Here is a 24,190-nt window from a genome sequence, read left to right as displayed (position 1 = left end):
AACCGTACCGTACCGTAATATCGTACCGAACCGTACCGTACTACATGCCCTGCATACAAGGGCGCTCTTCTAGGTTTTCTAAGAAAGTAAGTACGCATACTAGATAGCCCAATGCTGCTCACATCAAGAACTCAAGCATTTAATATTTTATTTATGAACGACGGAAAAAAGTTTGTATATTATTGTGTATGTTGCCTTTATGCTATTTCGTTTTCTATGGTGAAAGAAACTTCCACTGAGGAAAGCATCGTTGCTTTCAAATTTTAGAAACAATCAACAAGTAAAAAATGCGCTGAAGTTTATTAAGGCGCCATCAGTTTTCTGTACAGTGTATAATGCTGTATGAGCCATGCCCATGAATCTTTAATCACGGCCAAGTGGTGACCTGTCCTATATTGTTGCCAGATGCACGACCATGGCTAACTTTAACCTTGAATAAAATAAAAACTACTGAGGCTAGAGGGCTGCAATTTGGTATGTTTGATGATTGGAGGGTGGATGATCAACATACCAATTTGCAGCCCTCTAGCCTCAGTAGTTTTTAAGATCTGAGGGCGGACAGAAAAAGTGTGGGTGGACAGACAAAGCCATCGCAATAGTTTTCTTTTGCAGAAAACTAAAAAACTGAGACTAAGACTTTTCAGTTTTACCTAAGGTATGATTATGCCTCAATAGTTATTTGATTAATAGAGAATTTATTCAACTCTACTCCCAAATGAAAGCTAACAACTGAATTTATCACTAACTCAAAGATTTACTTCTTCATAGAAATGATTCACAGTTTCCTATACACAGTAATATGCATTTTCCCGATTTTTATTTTTCTGTAAAAGAAAACTATTGTGCCGAATTTGTCTGTTCGTCCGCACTTTTTCTGTCCGCCCTCAGATCTTAAAAATAACTGAGGCTAGAGGGCTGCAAATATGTATGGTGGGCATCCACCCTCCAATCATCAAACATACCAAATTGCAGCCCTCCACCCTCCGTAGTTTTTATTTTATTTAAGGTTAAAGTTAGCCGGGCATTTGTTAAAGCTTCATGGGCCGCGGCTCATACAGCATTATACCGAGACCACCCAAAGATAGATCTATTTTCGGTGGCCTTGATTATACGATGTAGCGGCTGTACAGAAAACTCGATAGCGCCGAAGAAACTTCGGCGCATTTTTTACGTGTTGTCTTTCATTCCATCACAAGTCTTCAGATGCTGTGAGGAGGAAACTCCAATGAAAAGAAGTTTTTCAAGAGGTTCCACGGAAAAGAAGTTTCCTTGCTTGAAGCAATGGGGACTTCCTAACGTAGCTTCCAGTTATGAACAAACTTCCAAATTAACGCCAGTGGTCCTCTCTGATACTTCGTGTTATATTTACGTAACACAGGTTTTATTGAAAGAAATTTGATAGAGGAAGCTTGCATTGTTCACAGCAAAGGAAAATATTTTAATTTATCGCCTCGTTTGTATAAATTAGATCCTTTTATTTTACATGTCATGAGATGTCAGTACAAATTGGATAATGTTATCCATTAACCATCATATAATATACGTTTGTTAACACGGACTCAGTGTTATGCTGTTTCAAATGGACATAATATCTTTTTTTGTAGTTTGGTAGTTTTCATTTGCTCAACTACTGTTCTTATTTTACTGTATTATTTTACTGATGAATGTTTTGAGTTCAAACTGCTAATTTCTGGTAACGGTATTTCATATGTTTAAGATTTTAGGAAGATTTTAGGCCTTTCTTGGCTGCATACATTGTACAATTTTTCTCTTTCCTTAACAAACGCTCCAAGAAGAGGTTCATTGGAGGACGAAACTGTTGGCCATGTTCTCACAAAAACACCTTTCATTTTCCTATGTGGAATACAACTAAATATATATATATATATATATATATATATATATATATATATATATATATATATATATATATATATATATATATATATATATATATATATATATATATATATATATATATATATATATATATATATATATATATATTTATATATATATTACATACACACCACTGGATCACATGTTGTGTTTATGCTAATGTACCAAAGGAAAAAACTTGAAAAAAGGCATAAATCCTAACCAGCATCGTCTCTAGTTTTTACGACATCTTCCAAAGAACTGATGCATAATGGTAGAATATTATATATGCAAGGGTGACAGCACGAACGAGAAAACAGATTGCTGAAAGAATATTAGAAAAATGACCTCACGTGACTGAGAAAGGAGGGATGCCGAGGCTCCATTAACAAATCTTGTTTTATCTACACAGGTGGGCTCAAACGTTTGTTACTACGCTCTGACAAACTACCTTCCTTAAAATCTATACTTTTACATATTTCTTTATACTGAAATAACTGGATCAAGTTTATACAATTCATTTCTGATATATTCTCACAAAAGTTTTATTTCATAAATCCCAATTCGACTTCTTGCCAAAAAATAAACCAGCTTTATAGCACCTGTCCAGTCGATAGCATGGCTGTTTTCAGTACCATGAAAAAAAATTGCTGTTCGCCTGTTGATATTTTATGTATTTTATGCTTCTGTTCCCTTTCTCTGCGACCTTTCCATTTTTATTGAGATAAAAATTGTCTCGTGGCTATATACAATGGCCAAACTGTAAAATCATTGCGAAAGAGAACAGAATAGCATAAAAATATGTAAAGTGTGCACAAGAGACTGCAATTTTCGTTCATGTTACTGAAAACAATCATCCTAACAAGTGGCCAAGTGTTTAAGTTAAGTATACCTTAGTTTTACCAGACCACTGAGCTGATTAACAGCTCTCCTAGGGCTGGCCCGAAGCATCAGACTTATTTAACGTGGCTAAGAACCAATTGATTGCTTAGCAACGGGTAAGTGTTTAAAAAACTGGTTTATTCTAATGACATAACATGATGGAAAGAAATATAACTGAATGAAATTGTACAAAAAAGAAAACTTTTGTTGAAATATGAATGCCAGTCTACAAATGTGCAAACTGGATCCATTTATATCCAGATATGGAAAATGCATTGATTTTCAAGACGGCAGTCTGTGTAGGCATAGAAAACGTGTGAGCTCCCTGGCATGGAAATGAAATGGTAATGGAGCACTGGCCCCTATCACAAATGACATCTCCTTTTAGGCGAGAAAATATTTTTATTTCAGCCGTCTTTATGTTCGTTTGTACTGTCATCCCAGTATATATAATGTAGTTTCTGCCACTATGTATCAGTCTTCCTGAAGATGCCTTAAAAAACTAAGAACGATGCCTTTCGTTTTTTTCCTGTTTTATATATATATATATATATATATATATATATATATATATATATATATATATATATATATATACTGTGTATATATAATATATACATATATATATACATACAAATATACTGTATCTATGTATTCTCGTTTAATTAATTATAGTGTCTTGGCTTCTGCTGTTAATAACTATGCGAACTATCAGTTCACTTTTAACCTCAATGGTTATAATAAAAAATATTTGGAAACGACTGAGCTGGAGACATGACAGTGGAGGAAGAGAGACTTGGAGACGTGATTATTAAAATGGAAGGAGTCAGAGGCACGATGCGATAGGATAAGTGAAAACACAGTCATGAAAAATGAGATATCTGGAAACATGATAATGGGAGATAAGAGATCTGGAGACAAGATAATGAAGGGGGAGAAGAAAAAAGTTAAGTATATCTTAGTTTAACCAGACCACTGAGGAGCTGATTAACAGCTCTCCTAGAGAGCGCTGGCCCGAAGGATTAGATTTATTTTACGTGGCTAAGAACGAGAAATGAATTTCTATCACCAGAAATAAATTCCTCTAATTCTTCATTGGCCGGTCGGAGAGTCGAACGCTGGGCCAACAGCGTGCTAGCCGAGAGCTCTACCCACCCCTCCAATGAAGAACTGTGAAAGGGGAGAGATCTGGAGAATGACAGTGAAAGAGATATGATGATGATGATGAAAGATAATCGAACTGAAGATGTGACGGTGTAAGAGGAGGGAATTGGATTATGATCATGGAGGGAGAGACAGCTAGAAACATGGCAATGGAAGAATAAAGAGTTGAAGACTTGAAGAAGAAGCAGGAGAAAGTTGAAGACAGGAGAGTGAAAGGGAAACTAGTCTCATCTTTTTAAGTGAAGTCCAGTGACCTGGAGATATGATAGGGAGCGCTCTCTAAACACTGAATAAAATGGGAGAGAGTTAGAAATATAGTGATAAAATAGGAACTGAGTATAAGATTTAGGCCAAAGGCCAAGTGTTGGGACTTATGAGTTCATTCAGCGCTGGAAGGGGAAATTGAGAGTAAAAAAAGGTTTGAAAGGTGTAACAGGAAGATAACCTGGAAGAAGTTGTACTATGGAACAATTGTTAGGGTAGGGAGGAAAGTAAGATGGAAAAAGATAATATGAACGGAGGTACAGTAAAGGGAATGAAAGGTGTCGCAGCTAGGGGCCGAAGGGACTCTGAAGAGAACTTTAAGTACTGCCTGCAGTGCACTGCGTGAGGTACACTGATGGCACTAAACCCCTCCCCTTCTCCTCCTACGGGGGATGATGAAATAGAACAAGTAATGTAACAAAAACAGTCTAGGCAATATCTCAGAGCAGAGTGCCTCTCAGTCGACTCGATGTAGTTCCTGACGTCATTCATTGCCACTCCCACCAGACCTCTATCCATTGCAAGAGTTAATCTCAACACCTCGCTCTCTTTTCAGGGCGGAGCAACAACGTGGAAAACCCACTTCTTAATCATGAATGGTTACAACAAACCCCTTCAGTAATCCTCACCTAGAATATCTCAACAAATGGATCAGGGCAAGGTACGTGGCTGGTTCCTCTCTGAAGTCTAGTCCAAATAGAGCAAATTATTAAGTAATTTGTATTTTTCCTAACATACAAAACTGAAGGTCTTTACATAGAATTTAGCTCGCGTCTGCAAGCTAAATTCTATGTAAAGACCGAAGGTTTGTAATTAGAACTTATTCTGGTTCACAATTCAATGAAACATAACACTGAGACTATCAGAGTTCTAAGTTGGTGAATAAATCAAATTATTCGTAATTGGTGAAACAAATCCACAGTTAGGTATGGATACAAATATTTTTTTTTAAATAAATCTATACACAGAGCTTTCGGGAATCTGTTCGATTCCCGTTTTTTGAAAAGGGGAATCGAGCAGATTCCCGAAAGCTCTCTGCATAGATTTATTTTTAAATATATTTGTACCCATACATATATAACTGTGGATTTGCTTCTTCATTCCAAGGCTCATGCTACTACGAGTAATATTCAGTCTTGATACTGTTATTGGGAAAGATGAAAAAGTAAGTTGCGTTTTACACTAACTTCTTTACAGACAGTTCCTTGTTGATGATTTCCCACAGAAAATATCTAGAAAGATGGAAGTAACTTGTGCCATAAAACTTTTCCTGGTTTGTCCTGTTTCTTCACAGAGTAGTCCCTGTAGACAACTGGGATGAAAGTGGTTCGAGTGATTGCAATGACTCTCGGTTTCTTTTCAGAGATGTAATCGGGGACAATTTTCTAGAGAAGCTGTCCACAAAGCCCGGAGCAACGAGAGTGATGTCTGTCAGACATCCATTCTCTCGCCTTGTTTCGGCATACACTGATAAGTACGGTGATGGGAAACCAGTCAATGTGACCAAAAGCAGGCAAGTGTGACGATCGCTCCTGTTTTTATACTTCTTTGAAAGCGTATTTCATGTTCAGTATCACTGGGTAAAATATTCGTCTTTTTCTAATCCTAATTCGTCTCTTCGCTCATAGGCGAATGTTCATCGAAACGCCGCTGAAGATGATGGGAGAAACTTTACTGTGAACGAGGAGGTTACAATCCCATTCGCCCTGTTTCTTCGATTCGTGCTCTACCAGAGGGTAAGGTGCTTCGTGGCTGTACATTCTGAAACAAACGAACCCCATTTTGAATCTCGCTTTTTCTTTACCGATTTGTGCCGTAAGCATTGACCGCCCTGTCTCTCCCAGTACAGAGGGTTCGACAGGCACTGGATTCCCTACAGCAGAAACTGCAAGCCTTGTGGGGTACCTTACGACTACATCGTGCACCTCAAAACTGTGGATGACGACCTCAGATACATCGTCCGCCATCTCGGGATCAAGGAGATCGACGTGACGACGCGGAAGAATAAGTCAGTCAAGGGAAAGGGGCGCTCGTTCGAGGATTACTTCAGGACATCCCGCCAGGCGTCATCAGGGCCATCTTCTCAATCTACAGGGAGGATTTCTACCTCTTCGGCTACGATGTGCCGCAGTTCGTCAAGGAAGCCTTTTCTAACTCATCCGGCAATGCAAGATAAAACGTTCATTTAATATTTTCTCTCTTAAGAGCAAAGGGCGATGTTGCCGCGAACCTACAGTCCTTTTCGAACTCAGGTCTGTAAAAAGGCGCGAAATATTGAAGTTGAAGGAGTCATACTTATCGATTGCAAATCAGTAATAAAAATGCGGAGAAAATGAATGACGAATAAGGCGTTTTGGTATTTATTTCCCCGAATATTATGTTATTATTATATAATAATATATCATTTAATTCTCAGCTTGTGAAGAATGTGTTGTCTACTTCGACGATTTAATAAAAATAATAAATCACTGGGTGAATGTGAATGATAAAAATGTATAGAAGATAAAAGCGAAATCATGAATTCTTTTATTCTTCGGATGAAAAACACAGGAAACAGAAGATAAGTAGGATACTTTTGTGTTTAGATATCAGGGTAGTATGCTATAATACAGCGTACTATGGTATATGATATGGGGACAATAGCAACAGTAAATTAAAATTCAGTCGTATTTTGAAATATACTAAAAGACCAACTGGTCTCCTCTTTAGGTGATTACAACATTATACAACAGCAGAAGGAGAGTTACAAAATTTAATGTTAAAGAGGAACAAAAATTAAACAGCCATCTTCGGCCATTACCAAACCGCCAGTCGAAAAACAACACTTGTTAAATATTCAACGACCTGACAATCTTGTCAAGGTTGGCTGCATTCAATTACGTAATAGGATAACAAACTGTCAGATTGTAGTACCGTCATTTAAGTTCAAATTTTGTGCTGCCCCAATGAGTACAACTTCAACTGCTTTTCCTATTTGCGTATTATTTGTTTTAAATAATACTTTATTCTCTTTTCAGTCATCCCTATGGTTACTTGATGATATGCACGGATAAAGCATTATTCCCATCTCTCCTTCTGATTGCATATCTAGTGCACGGTCGGTAAAACTTGCTTTAGTTGCACGGCCTGATTCCCGCCAGTCGTCGACCGGGACAGGTTCCTCATACATAAATAGACATAACCTTTCCTATAATGCTAGGTCCCGACCTAACCAGATCTTACCTACCCAACCTCACTTAGGGCGACGTGCCCCGACCTGGCTGGGGGGCTTCGTCCCCCCTGGACCACCCCAAAAAGGCCGTGACCTGTCCCGGTCGGCGGCTGGCGGGAATCAGGCAGCGCAACTAAAGTACAGTTTTACCGCAAGATCTTATAAGGTCTTTAATTACGTGGATAGTAAAGATTATACATTTTCATAGGCAACCAACTTTCTGCTTAAAAATTCCAGTGTAACATCTTTGCCAACCTTTGTGAATCAAGAGACAGCATCGTAGCTTATAATTTTCCCGTTTTCAAAAGAGAAGTCTTTAACCTTGTTCAGAAAGATCATTTTCCGAAGAACTAAACAAGAATAACATGGACTTTCGGAACAGGGTTAAAAACTACGATGCTGTCTCTTTATTCACAAAGTTTGACATGGATGCTCCACTGGAATTTTTCATGTAGAAAGTTGGTTTTTGAAAAAACGTATCATTTTTTACCATCCAATGTAATTAAAGACCTTATAAGATTGAGCACTTGTGACAATACTTTTTTTACAAAGGAAATTGTATCAGCAAACTTTTTGGCTGTTCAGTGGGATCCCACTGTCCTTCTTAGTAATATATTCATGGAATATTTTGAAACAGAACTTTTTTGTGCTATCACTGATGTGACGATCCCGTGGATTAGGTATGTTAATGATATCTTTTTCTATTTGTAGATCAACTGATGAATAATTCAGCAGATTTTTTGACCAGCTGAATCCTTCATGTCCCTTTATACAGTTTCAAGTTGAATGGGAATCAGATAATTTGTAATTATTAGATATTCATCTTGTACGGCATTATTGTCGGGTACTTTTCAAGGTCTTCAGAAAACCAGCACACTCTAATATGTATTACAATACTTTTCTTATCATAAAGCATTAAATTGTCGGTTTTAACGTCCCTCTTTTGACGTGCATACCGAATATGCAGCCGTGTTTTGTGGAAGAAGAGGTAATTTCCATTTCTTCATGTGTTAAGAAGCTGGGGTACCTGACTGGTTTATTGACGAAGGGCGTCTCAAAGCAGGTAAAACTTTTACTCCTTTTCTGTAAAAAGTGAAATTTATTGAAAACCTGACGCTACCTCGCCATATTGCAAAAGTATTGATAGATTGGCGTTTGACTTAAGAAGGGCAGATGTTCATGCTGTCCAACAGCTATCCCTGTGCAATAGGTAAAAGTCTGAGCAATTATCGCAATGCTGTGGATGAAAACAATAAAGCAGTGTACTACGTCCCTTGTGCAGATTGTAAAATGTTTACACAGGGGAATCAGGAAGATCTGCTGATCAATGACCGAGGGAACATAGGTATGCAATAAGAATGGGAGGGAATAATGCTTTATCCATGCAGTGTTGCCAACTCGATTTGACAGTAAAGCGCTAAAGTGGATCGCATAAAGGCACTAAAAGGCGCTAGACTTTCTAATTAAGGCACTAAAAAAGCGCCAAATAAAAATGAAAAGTAATTAATAAAGCTTATGCTACACTTACGTGTACTGATTATCATTACAGATTATATACGTGGTTCTGCTAAATTTACAAGTCTTCTAACATTCCAGTAAAGTCCTCATCTGCATCTTCATTTTCATAAGCTTCGAGACTTCAATTTTCTTGACAACTTCACTTGGAAGCTCACATTGATAACAACACTGCCCGCGCCTCTTCAACCCATATTTAATGGCAAGAATACTATTTAATGTAGAAATCCTCTTTCCTGAAAAAGCGCTAAAAAGCCGCCAGCGCCAAACGAAAATTTTGGGCGCCGAAATAATTGAAAGTCACGCCAAATCTAGCGCGAAAAGAGCTAAATTGGCAATATTGTATCCATGTACATATCAAGTAATCATAAGGTTGACTGGAAAAAGAAAATTATTTATTTGAAACAAATAATACATAGAAAAAGGAAAATAGCTGAAGCCGCAGTCATTGGGGCAGCATTCTAATTTGAACTTAAATGACGGTAGCTACAAATTTGACAGTTTGTTATCCTATTACGTAACTGAAGCAGCCAATCTTAACAACTGTCGTTTTTAGAGTGGCAGTTTGGTCATGGCCGAAGATGGATATTCAAATTTTTGTTCCTCTCTTAACATTTGTAATTTCCTTTTATTGTATTATCCTGTAAACACCTGGTTTTCAGCCTGTAGGGAATTTTAACGTTTTTAATATATTTCCAAAATACCAGGATTTTAATTTATTCTTACAAACGACAAGTGAGCATATTATTCTTGACAACAGTCAATCTAGCTGACGTGACCAAACTGCGGTCGTACCATGAACGCCAATGCTCGATGGAGGTACTTTTCATTTCAAATTATAAGGCGAAAATGAAGGGGATCAAGAAGCAGAAAGGGAAAGGAAATGATGATGATTTTACGAAATTTAGGCTGTCACGCCGAGCACTGTCGGCCATTCAGCTCTTAAGACACTAAAGAGAATAGTTGGAGAGGCTAGACAGCAAGGTAGAAAGATCCAGAATATAAAGGCGATGAAGTACAAGAAACTAAACATGGAACTGGGAGTAAACCCCACACTTTCACTAAGAAGCAATAGTTAGAGAGGGTGGACAGCAAGACTGAAGACAGGAATTGGGACTGGAGGTGAAGTAGAAGGTTACAATGCTGATGCGGCTAGGGGCTGACGGGACGCTGCCAACACACTTCAGTAATGCATACAGTGCGCCACGTGAGGTGCACTGACGGCACCATCCCCTTCGGAGAAAGGAAAAGGAAAGAGAATGGGACTTGATTTCAAAGGAATCCAAAGAAAGGGAATACAGAAGCAGAGAGGGATTCCACAGACCGGCGAACCAGGGGTGGGGATAGGCCGGGTTGAAAGGGGAGGTTGCGGGAGATGAAGTAAAACAGTCAAATGAAAGTGTAGGGCAGACCTACACGCATTTGCAAAGTATAAAATACTTATAAAATACTTTGATGAGTCAGTCAACAACGTCTTGAATCCGTTATCCGTGTCCACTTTGGGTGCACACTGCTTAAATATTATCAATATAAATCTCTTCCCTAAAACTATAATATCCTTCGCTCTTTTCCATCTACATTGCTTCGCCATTGAGTCATTCCGTATTTACGTTTATTTATTCCTTTTTCAATTTCTACTTCTATTTTTCTAGTACATATTTACGTGAATAAAAATAATGACAACAATGAGAGAAACTTCATAATTAAGTTAGTTAATATGAAACACACATAAACAACGTCATTTAGATTTGACACTACATAGATGAATATCATTATTATACTAGCCACGCATTAGTCAGTAATCAGTTAAACTTACTGTATTTATTTTTTTTCTTATGCAAACGTCAGCTTTTGAGCCCCAAAAAAATTTTATTGACCACCTGGATAGTCCCATCGACCTCAGGTGTCGATCTCGACCACCAGATCATAATTTCAAGTTTTGAATACTTTTATCTCTTTCTATGTTTCTTAGAATAGTTCATTTTTTTGGCTTGTATACATCTGTTGACCTATATAGTGAATCATGTAGTTGATTTTCAGTCTAGTTATGTAGGCTGCTGCAAGGATGTATAAGAGGATACGGCTTAAACCTCAAGAACGTACTTATGTGTACACACACAAACACCTACACACATACACAACACACACACACATATATATATATATATATATATATATATATATATATATGTTTATATAAATATGTGCATGTATATATATATATATATATATATATATATATATATATATATATATATATATATATTATATATATATATATATTATATATATATATAATATATATATGTATATATATATCTATATATATTTTTACGTTTTTCCGTGGTTTTAGTTTGAAATATGCTCTGTGAGACAGGTAGCAACGATTTAAGTTAATTTAGCCTTGTGATTCTGACTTCGTGGGTAATGGGAAAACGTAAAAAAAGAGGAAAACAAAGGAGAATTTCATATGAGCATAGGGCTCTGTTACTGAGGGAAATATTACGTAAAACACGTGGGCAACATTTAAAGTAGTGTATTTACATGAATGACCTTAGTACGGGAAAGAGGAACTCAAGTAGATTGAATGAAACTGGGGAATTCCAGCCACAGTTCGAGAAGCTTCCACGAAGGGTCCCTCTGAAATGAGATATGCACATTATACGCCAGTAATGAAAATAGACAAAAGAATAATGAATTGAAGCTGCACTGAGGGTGCCAAAGGAGTAATAAAGAATTAATACTGCCGATGCAAGAGGCGCACGGACATTAGACAAGGGAGATTTCTGGCTTTCTCCTTAAGAAAATATTACGAGACAAAAGCGTGACTGAAATGGGGCTCTTCCAGGGCACTTTACCTTAGCAGATTTTCCGAGGGCGCGTAGAAGGCGGTCCGTGGATGACTTGCAATTTTCGAGGGCGAGTTTCTTCCACGTGGTGAGATGCAAGGGCTTCCGTAAAGGGGCAAGGCGATGGGGACTCCTCGAAACTCCAAGCAATGGCGTGTGGGCTCGAGGAATACGGTCGAAGGACACGAGGAGAAGTATACTTTTGAAAGGGCCACGTGGTTAGGATGCAAGGGCATCGATGGGGCCAGGTGTTGGGGACGTCTTCACAAGTTCACTCCATATCTTCCAGCCCGCGTGTGTGTGAGACCTCGTGGGCTTTTGCCTTTATCCCCTCCTATGGGGCAGGGGCGTCCATCACAGATGCTTTGACTCATTGCACCTGCTGCCCGCAGGGGGAGGTTTTGGCCTGTAGGAGAAACGCCCAAGCCAGATTACTTTTGCCTCGAAGGAAAGATCTTTATCAAAAATGGGAGCGCCTTTAATCTTTTAACCCTTGTTTTAAGTCGATAGACAGATGGTCTATCGATCGGCCGGCTGGCAGTAAATGAACAACCAACAACAACAAAGGAGGGGGAGGTAATTTGCTAGCGAATTCTTGCTAATCATAATACCTCCCCATACAAGATGATGTACATACCTCCTTCGGGTGTGTACATCGATATTCAAGAATGAGCGCAAATGCTTTACGTTACTCTACATTCTGCCTTGCAATGAACTTTACTCCTAAGGGTTTTATGAAGCTGAGACATTACTTTTAATAACACATTAGGACAATTTTCGTTAACAGAACGCAAAGTGATTTAAACACTTGCAAAAGAATAATTACTTTAGATTTGGTTACCCACTGTAACTTTATAAAGTGACTCGAACAATTGTGAATTAATTAAGATTATAGGACCACGTATATGAGGCTATGGCCAACAAATGAAAAGAAATGGTTATTGTTCAAGAATTAAAATACACGGTTACTTAATTTTAGATAAAATGCATGCGGTTAGTACAATCTGCCTTGAAGAGGCTGTGTAAATGAAAAACAGCGTTTATTTTGTAAATGACATCCCCTTTTACACGATACTGTAATGACTATACATATTCGCATTGATAATTTATCTTCGTTTTAACGTACTTGGCTCAGCTATCGTTCAACGCGAGCTGAGGGATGACCCACACACCGGGAATTTGACAGTCAATGCGGGGCGAGTATTCGCGAGGTTTTAATTCGCTAACCTTAAACTACGCTAATTTTATCGTCCACTGCCTACTCAATGTTATGACAGGGCGAGCAGACAAAAGATGTGGGGTAGGACAAACAGCGATCTTGGAAGGAATGGAAGGGGAAAAGGGATAATAATAACAAAAGGAAAATTACCAAGACGTTATGAATGAAAACTTGACCGCATATGAAAGGCGGGACACGTCCCTCAGAGCTTACAAAAAGGGCATTTAAATCACAAGGGCAAGAGTTTATGACTCATGATTCATTAAAATAAAGATAACTAAATGACTAAAAGAAAGTAAATGATATTGGCAGAAGAGCTAAGGGAAAAAGAGTGAGGGTTTTATTGTGTTAGGCGGGAATTTATCGTCCTTTGCCTATAAATTACGGCCCGGACTATCACTTCAGTCCCAGGGCGAGAAAGTGCACCGAAGGGCGCGACTCCTTCAGGAGGGGGCTGACACGCACGCCCGGTGCCAAGGTATGGGCGCAAGGGCGTGCCACTTCTCACTCTGTTATTCTTAATGATTTATACATTGTGTGGGGAATGGTATCCCGTATTTAATTGCCTCTTGTGGGGATAATTTAAGGGAAGATTAATAGAAGGTGATAAGAGATAGAAGTTCTGAGGAACGGAGGAAGATAGAGGAGGGTCTGACGTCCCCTTCTGGATTAGGGGTGCCAAGACCTTCGAAAAATGAAATGGCGGCACAGGTGCCATGGGAGCTCTAGAGCTCTTTGTAAATTACCTGGAATGTCCCACGCCCGTGGTAATTTCGCCTCGAGTCTTTCTTAATGGGACAGTCGTCCTCGGCCGGGAAGCGGAGGGCCCGCGACCGGAGGGCGGCACGGAGTACCACCTGGGCCTGCTGATGCGACAGCTGGCGCAGGAGTGTTCCGTCGGGTTCTACCATGATCCGTCGCGGCTCTTGTAGTTCATCGGCCAAGTGAGATATGGCAGAATCCTGACTTGCAATTGTGCGTCGGCGACGGCTGAGGCAGAGAGGAGGCGGTCGGGGTGGTGTGAGCGGCTCGCAGGTAACGATGACCAGCTCAGGCACGGGTTGCGAGGCCGCACCTGCAGGTGAGCTTCCGCGGTGGTCGGGAGGAACCGTCTCTCTGACCGGCGCTGGTAGCGGTGCCAGGCCGGGGGGAAGAGAGGGGTCCTGAGTTGGATCCCGTGAATGGAGATCGGCGTAGCGCTCTGGCGCTGGCACTAGGGCAGAGTCAGGCGCTATCAGAGGGTTTCTTGGGCTCGTCGGTCAGGACAGACGAAGCTTGGCCCTGCTCGGGGCATGCAAGTGGCACCGGCAGGAATTTGGCATCTCCTGAAGGAGATCTGATTGGGGCCCTGGCACTGGCACTGAGGCAGGGCCGGGCACTGAAATTGGATCGGGAACCGATCGATGGGGCCACTGTACATTGTACTCAGGGGGCACTGGTGGGGACTGCACGTCCTCCTGGTACCCAGGGGCGCCAGTCTTGGCTGAGGAGAAGCGGGGAGGATTACTCGCGCCCGCGGAATGATTCGGGGAATGGGGACCCCTAGATTGTCGTGATTTCGGTGGGGACTGAAAGTCCTGTCCCAGGATGACGTCATAGCCTCGGGAGATGGCTTGCTACTGCAAGATTGCAAATTTTGGATTGGTGAGGTCTTGTGACTCTCAATTGGACCGTAGGGAGTATCATTTTAAATTGATTTATTCCTCGATCGTGACGAGTTTTCGTCTATTGACGATAGCTCCGTAGGGGAACTCTGTCCTTCCGGATGAGGGGAGATTTGCGCGCCCGAGTCCTCGAAAGCAGTGACTGGCGCGCGGGCTCGCTACCTCGTGGAGGGGGCCACGATACAGGCCCTTGGCGGGAGGGCCTAATGACTGGGGATCTGTGACGGCCAAGGCGACGGTGGGAGTATTTACTTTATTATTGCGTGGGCATTTTGCCCATGCGGGAATGGCCATAGACCTTGCACGCCGTGCAAAAGGTCTGGCTAAAGTCTTTCGCGCTGCCCTGTGGAGGGCGCAGGCGAGTTATTTGTCGGTTTTCCGGGAGAGAGAGGAGCCGGTTTCTTGTTCCGGCACTGTTCGGAGGAATGCCCGTTTTCTTGCAATAATGGCAAGTTAGGGGCTTGCCGAGTTCCCATTTTTGTGGGAATTTGAACCTCCGAGGAGGGGCGGGGATTTATCTTCCGCCCCATGGTTCCTTCTTGAGGGTGGTGAGTTTCCCACATGTCTGCTATTCGGCAACACTCGGTGAGTGTTGCTGGGGCTTTTTCCACTATATGAGTGGCGAGGGCAGGAGGGTGGCGCAGGAAATGCTCGAATTTAAACCGCTCGAGTACCTCGGCGGTGTTAGTGGCTCCGCCGGAATCGAGCCATTTTGTCAACGCCGCTCAATGGTACGCCCAATCGGACCAAGTCTGGCCTGCTTCTCTGGGCTGCTCTCTCAACAACGTCTCCTCCACCGCTCGGGGGTAATCTCGTACGCCTTCGTAACTGCTTGGCGTACGGCTTCCCAGTTCCCCGATCGTCGGCGGGAAGGGCGTGGTAGGCAACGAGGCCTTTCGCCCAGGAATTTAGTGAGAACAAGGAGAGTTCCGCGAAGGGGGAGAGATCGCAGCACTCCAGGACTCGTTCGGCCCTTTCAAGCCATACTTCGGGTTCGGACTCGGTCCATTTTGGCATGAACGAGTGAGCTTGGCTGAGGGCACTCATCCCCGCGGCAGGGGGGCGGGGGTGGCGTGCTGTCGTTCTAGCACCTGGAGCTCATGGGCGCGTTCTCTCTCTCTCTCCTCACGTTCTCTCTCTCCCTCTCTGCACGTTCTTTATCCTTCTCCTGCTCTTGAGCGATTCGTTCCCCTCTCCTCTCTTCACGTTCTCTCTCCCTCTCTTCACGTTCTCTTGCTCTCTCCGCCTTGGCATCGTCCACTCGTTCTTGAACCCATGCTCTCAGATCTTGCCCGATAGTCCCATGTCCTTCCCAGCGGACATGTAGAATTTGAAATCCTCGTTTTGTTGGGCTCTGGTATTAGCCATCTTGGAATAATGGGTATAGGATATGTCTGAAAAGACTCAACTGCAGGAATCTGAAACACTCAATTGTTCAGACTGCAGGAGAATGGATCTGTCCGAATAAGACAGTTGATTAGTAAGTCTGGGGAGACCTTTTTGTTAAAATTGGATGTGTCTTGGAAAGACGTGGTTGTTCTTGGCGAACGAATTCTAATATGCGTCTCGGAAGACGTAGTTGGATTTTGTCACGCTCGGACTTGGCCGGCTGTAGCGTGAAGTTAAGGAGTTGTTCTAACGAACTAGAATGATCAGTCCCGTAAGGGCTTAGATGTGTGTGAACTACACTATATAATGTCTCAAAAGGACTTAATTTTGGGTTCCAGGAGGAATGAGAAATTCTCGCCACGTGAGACGTAGAATTTTTGTATGAGTCCCTGAGGACTGGAATTTGGAGAAATTCTCGCCACGTGCGACGTAGAATTTTAGGAGTCTCTGAGGACTGGAGTTTGGAGGAATTCTCGCCACGTGCGACGTAGAATTTTAGGAGTCTCTGAGGACTGGAACTTGGAGAAATTCTCGCCACGTGCGACGTAGAATTTTAGGAGTCTCTGAGGACTGGAATTTGGAGAAATTCTCGCCACTTAGGACATGCGACGTAGAATTTTAGGAGTCTCTGAGGACTGGAATTTGGAGAAATTCTCGCCACGTGCGACGTAGAATTTTAGGAGTCTCTGAGGACTGGAATTTGGAGAAATTCTCGCCACGTGCGACGTAGAATTTTAGGAGTCACGTAGGACTTGGAATTTGTGGAATTTGGAGGAATTCTCGCCACGTACGACGTAGAATTTTAGAGTCACTTAGGACTTGGAATTACGATTCGTCCCTTAGGACTTAGAAATTACTAACGGGAAACCCAAAGAAAAATGTATGCTGGGAAATGAAAAAAAAAAAAGAAATGCTAATGCACACACGCGGGCATGGGCGAGGGGTGGGGGTGCAGGTCGTCTGGCCAACACCGGAGGTATTTTTAGATTCTGGGTGAATGAACCCGTATATTTATATACCGTCTGGGATTCGGGAATTTCCCAGTCGTCTGAGAGGATAACAGTACAACGGCCTAGTAATTTTCCCTATAAGCGGAGTTTAAATTTCGCTTTCCTAACACCTAAGCTCGAATTCTAACTACACTGAGAGAATTTTCAGCAATGCAAGCTGACTTCGTCGTGTCCCACGTGGGAATTTATTCGCGCCTAAATAACAGTTCGCTAATTCGAAATGCGAAGTAAAATTTATCACAGAGGAATTTCTTTCGCACTATTCCTCGAAGCAAGAATATGGCAAGGATTTTAACACAGAGGAATTTCGCACTATTCCTCGAAGCAAAGGATGGTTAGCACTGGTTATTTCCTAACTACCTATCCTGAAAGGCATGCATTAACGAATCTAATACGGCGGTTCTTTTCTCTCAGTGATTACATGCGTCCCTATTTCTAATTCCTAGGAACAGTCACGATTGTAAAAAGGTTTTTGCTAAGATAAACACATTACTTACGTGGAATTTTCTGGATCTGTGTGCTGGTTTTACACATAAGGTTCGTAATTGTCTCGTACCCAGCTTAGCTTTGCTAATAGCTGATCTGGCAAGTTGCAAATGCAATAAAGCAACACTAGGGAACTGCAACTGCGAAACGAGATCTATGGCCAGGTCGCCATTTTTACGTTTTTCCGTGGTTTTAGTTTGAAATATGCTCTGTGAGACAGGTAGCAACAATTTAAGTTAATTTAGCCTTGTGATTCTGACTTCGTGGGTACGGGAAAACGTAAAAAAAAGAGGAAAACAAAGGAGAATTTCATATGAGCATAGGGCTCTGGTTACTGAGGGAAATATTCGTAAAACACGTGGGCACATTTAAAGTAGTGTATTTACATGAATGACCTTAGTGCAGGGAAAGAGGAACTCAAGTAGATTGAATGAAACTGGGAATTCCAGCCACAGTTCGAGAAGCTTCCACGAAGGGTCCTCTGAAATGAGAGATATGCACATTATACGCCAGTAATGAAAATAGACAAAAGAATAATGAATTGAAGCTGCACTGAGGGTGCCAAAGGAGTAATAAAGAATTAATACTGCCGGTGCAAGAGGCGCACGGACATTAGACAAGGGAGATTTCTGGCTTTCTCCTTAAGAAAATATTACGAGACAAAGCGTGACTGAAATGGGGCTCTTCCAGGGCACTTTACCTTAGCAGATTTTCCGAGGGCGTAGAAGGCGGTGCGTGGATGACTTGCAATTTCCGAGGGCGAGTTTCTTCCACGTGGTGAGATGCAAGGGCTTCCGTAAAGGGGGCAAGGCGATGGGGACTCCTCGAAACTCCAAGCAATGGCGTGTGGGCTCGAGGAATACGGTCGAAGGACACGAGGAGAAGTATACTTTTGAAAGGGCCACGTGGTTAGGATGCAAGGGCATCGATGGGGCCAGGTGTTGGGGACGTCTTCACAAGTTCACTCCATATCTTCCAGCCCGCGTGTGTGTGAGACCTCGTGGGCTTTTTGCCTTTTATCCCCTCCTATGGGGCAGGGGGGCGTCCATCACAGATGCTTTGACTCATTGCACCTGCTGCCCGCAGGGGAGGTTTTGGCCTGTAGGAGAAACGCCCAAGCCAGATTACTTTTGCCTCGAAGGAAAGATCTTTATCAAAAATGGGAGCGCCTTTAATCTTTTAACCCTTGTTTTTAAGTCGATAGACAGATGGTCTATCGATCGCCGGCTGGCAGTAAATGAACAACCAACAACAACAAAGGAGGGGAGGTAATTTGCTAGCGAATTCTTGCTAATCATAATAATATATATATATATATATAAATATATATAATATATATATAATATACATATATATATACTGTATATATTATATATATATTATATATATACGTATGTATTATGTATAGATAGTTAGACACACAGAGATATAGAGGCAAATATAGAATCTATCAGTCACTTTTTGAACACATATTTATTCGTAATATACAATGGCTTAACTTCTCTCTTTGTTCCCTTTTTTTTTAATACACTTATTAATACAAACCTAAGATCCAAATGAAGAACCGAATGATGAAATTTTGACGCCGGTGTAGTAGAAAGGGGGTCAAGTTGACCTCTTGATCACGAAAGGGACATAAGTCTATTCCTGCTCATACATACAAATATCTGTCGATGATTCCGCTGCCTGAATCCTTCCATGGGAGTCAGAATTTCTTCATTTAGTTCTTTATTTGGATCTTAGGCTCTTTGGTGTAGTAATATATATATATATATATATATATATATATATATATATATATATGTATGTATATATATATAATTTATGTATATATACTTATATATATGTATATATATGCATATATATATATATGTATATATTTATATATATTGTGGTGAAACTTTAAAGTTTTAGGCCCACATTCAGTATTGATTTCATTCAACCTTAAGCCCTCCTGCCTAGCTTTGAATGAGACCAAGTTACAGTGCTGAGGAGTTTACTAACTTACTTAAATGTACCATGAAGTCAAGAAACATTATATTCTTTCCAACAAAAGTGCAGTTGAGAAACAATCAACTATATTTCCTGCACCAATTCTTTTGGGTGATGCCACACGGGTTCACAAATACGCATTTAAAAAGTTTAACACATATAATTAATATTTAAAGGACACAACAATCATCCAAGTTACATTGAAGCAAGAAAACATTAACATATTACTGCAAAAATTGACAAAACGTTACGTTACTTCGATAGAGGAAAACATAAATAGCCAAAAAAAAGGGGGGATTTCAGAATATTCTTATGAAGAAATTACTGCAATCACGACGACAGTTCACGAGGTGATGGGGCTGGATTTTACGAGAATTTCTTCTACAACTTGCCTTTCTGGAGTTTGCTGCGAAACAGGCCGAGCTTCATGTTCCCACCCTGGAAGAAAACTCGGGAGGAGTATATTGGATGGCACAGTTGTCACATCTACAAAACTACAGGGTTACGTAACAAAGCATCAACTAAAACACAAACATTAAAGTAATTTAATCGTAACCCAACATACAAAAAAAAAGGGGTTTCGTCCAGAAGGCAAGCTTAAACTACTGGCATGTGCCCTTACAACAAGAAAATAACATATACATTCTCCACAGGAAGAAGTTTGACAACACTGCAATCAGACGTCATTTAATTTTATAGAGATGGATAAAATCTGCGAAAAAGGTGTTTTACTACTTTAAATATTAATGTACTAATTTATACAAACTCATTGCTATAGTTAATATAATAAAAAACTTCTTCTGTAGAGCAAAACAATCACATCAACGTAACTTTTCATAGAAACTGGGAAATACATCAAAAACAAGTATTCAAGAAAACTAGGAAATTTTATTCAAGGGGAATAAATGGCAATTTTTGACATATATATCATTATTCGAATACACTTAACCTGATGATTTGAATAAATTTATATCAGTGAATGAAATTAATAAACTTAAAAAATTAGTTTATGTAAAAATTTACATGAAAAATGAATGTCGAATCAAAAAACTTTGATACGCTCTCACATTTTTCCGAAGTTATTAAACCCTCCACGCTCAATTTTTAACATATATGATGAATGACCTTTAGATTATTACTTCACACTTGTGTTTACAAGTGTGTTTTGGGTAAATGTGATGCAGTGGTAATAATGTATAATCACATGTAAATATACATTTTTAGAAGGATGGAGGGCTGTTGAATTCCGTGGAAAAAAACTGTACTGGGAAATGCAAAGGTGTTCGGGAAAAGGTGGGAGAGTGTGGGGGCCGTCCCAAAGATTGCATAGCGGTAAACCCATCTCGATGCGCTCTACTTCGATTAGCAACGTTGCTCTTATTTTGAATAAGTGGACTCTACGAACGTCAACGAACGGTTGTGTGTGTGTGTTTGTGTGTGTGTGTGTGGAGGAGTTGATGGGTGGGCGCTGTTATCAAACACGTTCAGACGAATTACAAAACATACACTTAATCATCGACACCTGCTCTCCGTCCTAATCCTAGTCACATCAACATTACGGATTGGACCATAACTTTTACCTAGTTAGCTCTTGATCCTCAGTAAAGGTAGCTAACAATTTCAGGTTTACACTAACTAGGATGTCGGTGGGATTTATACTAGCAGAATTAAACAATGCGAGTATAATGAGAGAAATATGTAAATAATCTTTTTGTTATAGAACTACATTTTATTATTCTGATATCGTGATTACGTTCCTACAGCTGTTTTTGTTTACACACGTGTCGAAAGTTAAAAGCTACATTTATAAAGATTTGTCAGCATATCGGCGTTGATAAACTGGGACCACCAGTTCAGATAGCGATTAATCAGCACAAAGACACATCAACCCAAGGGTATTTAAGAAGGAAAATTAGCACACAGATTGATAAAAACAAAATATGGCGCTGTGTTGCCTGGGCTCCTATCAAAGCTAGCATAATGCTTACAAAATATGTGTAATGACTCAACAGGCTATCAAGACTGGGTGTCCAAAATATTTGAATGAGTTGCTGCGTATAATACAACCAACGAATGGAGTCAAGGCAAAAATAGCTACAGATGCACTCAAGTTATCAAAGCGAAGATGTATTTCGGATGTAGGTTTTGGAGCCTTTAAATCTGCCACTCCAAGATTATACAATATGCTCCACTTGATATCAGGAGGAAAATATCAAGTCGTTCAAGAAAAATTAAGGAGTTTTCTTAACAGTGTAGATTTTACTACTATAATGGAATACGCCGTAAAATAACAAAATAAAAAAAATCTCAGAATGTGCCTGCTTTATTTTGTGGGTCTATATGCTGAATTGAGTTTGCGGTCTCGCAAAGCGCTTCGGTCAAGACCAAGACCACCGAGAGACAAGGTCTATTGAATATGACGTCTTGACGTCGACTCTGGTAGTCCGACTTAACGAGTCGAGCTTCCTTCCGTACATCATTTGAGTACGAGGTTTTCTCGTGGTTCCGTTGTTTATTTGTTTATTGGACTGTAAAACTTACATGGCATAATGAAGTAGCGTGCCACGGATATATCATGTGTTTTATTGAACGAACTTACCATGGTAAGTAGGTAAACTCAACACTAAGTTCACTGCAACAAGTGTTTGACTTTTGCCTCTGGATAACAGAACGATAACTAGCGCTGAATAATCCCGCGATTCCAGTGCTTGCCTTCAATCCTAAATTACATATTTCATTCCATTCCACATTAGGATAACATACAGTTAGGTTTGTCTGGTAGGTAACATGAGTTAGGCCTTTGCAAGTATAGCCTACACCCAGGTATAGCCTACAGAATTCAGTAGCCAGAAAAAGAGATTTAGGTAGGTGTTGCGAGCAGCAAGGTAAAACGCAATATAAAGAAAGACTGGTTTAGCTTAGATTGAATTTTAGTTGGAATTCATATAAACTAGACTTAACACAGAACTCCCAATGTAGCCTATGTCCAGACAACTCCCAGTGTAACCTATGTCTAGACAACTCCCAGTGTAGCGTATGTCCAGACAACTCCCTGTGTAGTCTATGTCCAGACAACTCCCAGAGTAGCCTATGTCCAGACAGCTCCTGTGTAGCCTATGTCCAGGCAACTCCCAGTGTAGGACTTAGCAAGAGCTTTGGAAATTATACAGACATAGAAGTTATAGGTTCATCACAAGTGGATGTACAGTACAGTGATCAAGAAGTAGGCAAGTTACCATTGCCAGTAGTCAGAGGTAAGGACAAACCTTATTGGACCTAGTTTGGTTAAGGTGCATAAAATTAGACTGGCCTATAGTATTCTAGGGTTACAGGTACAAAACAGAAGGGATGTCAATAACTAACCTAACCTCATGGCATTACTGCGTTTTAATGCTCATATATACATTTAGTACAAATATTAAAGACCATCTTTCCTCTTCCACAGGTAACAGTTGAGTACAGATTTACGAAATAGCATACTGTGCAACATAATACCCTACCTACAGTGAAGGCTAACTGCACAGTACATGCGTTATTCATGTTTCTGAAGTACGTCACTTAGGAGATTTAATGATTCCTACAGAGGTTCATGATACGAATATCATTGAGTAGATATTGAATAACTTGCAGAGAGCTGACACTGCTGAGTGTATTTCTAAAACCTGCAATATCATTGCGCTTATAAAATTAGTGATTTCATTTTTGGCAATAATTTTAGATGATCAGTCGAACATTTGCTTGTGCTGAAATTCATATTTGAACAACTGCAGTTAATGACTGAATAAATTTGATTATTCATCAGAGCTGGTAATATGGTTTTTTTTTTGTTTTGTTTTGTAATTGTTCCCCTCAAAGTTATAGACTCTTGAGAGATAAGAAATTCCCAATATTGCTGAGGTACTCTACCATCAGGAGTGTCTCTCCAAACAGTTTATCCCAGCGTCAGAACAAAATGACTCATTTCTGATGTACATTAAGAATAAATGTAAATCATTACTACCCAATGACAAAACAGTGGTACTGACGGTGGATGAAACTCACTTGAAAACCATATTTTGATTATAAAGGTGGAAAATTCAGTACACATGTTGAGATGTAGGCTATCAGAATAATCGACTTTGCCAGAAAGATACAAATAAAACAATGAAGTTCCACTGGTTCTCCTTTGATGGAAATCATATTTTAGAAAATGAAATTCATTATGCACCATTCAGCTCTGAAAAAACTCCATGAGATAGATGGTTTACTCTTGAAGCATTATTATAAACTGTCATGAAAAGCATTCTCCTCACCCACCTTTGAGAAACAAAGTGTTCATTTAGTTTACAAATATTCAATGAGTATCTCATTCAAGCTTTACTAACTCTTGGAAAAAATCAGTTTCCCTTTTTTATTCAGAAATTGCAGATTTATGTAATTTTTTTTTTTTTACATTACATTTGATGGGCAATAGTGAATGTAAAATCCCCATATAAAGGTCAAAGGTTAAATAATAAATATGCTACTCAATAAGTAATGAAGGTCATTGTACAGAAAAATAGCAAAATTAATAGTATTGGTTTCTAACATTTTATTGAATAATTATTGTTCCCAAGAAAAACTATTGTGGCTAACAAAAGTTGAATAAAAAGTGAAAGTTTAAAACTTCAACTACCAAATAATAGTTG

The 24,190-nt window shown here is 40.1% G+C and overlaps 1 protein-coding gene and 1 long non-coding RNA gene across 3 annotated transcripts in view; one reads left to right on the top strand and one right to left on the bottom strand.

The window, feature by feature from the left end:
* The window catches only part of LOC136834542 (uncharacterized), a 32,588-nt gene extending 25,931 nt beyond the window's left edge, over positions 1-6,657 (top strand). The window contains exons 2-5 of the long non-coding RNA XR_010851846.1: positions 4,745-4,849; positions 5,552-5,701; positions 5,817-5,924; positions 6,033-6,657. This is a non-coding gene — a long non-coding RNA (uncharacterized lncRNA). The remainder of the gene's footprint in view (positions 1-4,744; positions 4,850-5,551; positions 5,702-5,816; positions 5,925-6,032) is intronic.
* Positions 1-24,190, bottom strand: part of LOC136835005 (transmembrane protein 192) — a 209,047-nt gene that overhangs the window by 121,900 nt on the left and 62,957 nt on the right. The window lies entirely within an intron of this gene.

The sequence above is a fragment of the Macrobrachium rosenbergii genome, chromosome 54 (genome assembly GCF_040412425.1).
Source record: "Macrobrachium rosenbergii isolate ZJJX-2024 chromosome 54, ASM4041242v1, whole genome shotgun sequence".
NCBI classification, from domain to species: Eukaryota; Metazoa; Arthropoda; class Malacostraca; order Decapoda; family Palaemonidae; genus Macrobrachium; species Macrobrachium rosenbergii.
This window is presented reverse-complemented; position numbering and strand designations above follow the sequence as displayed.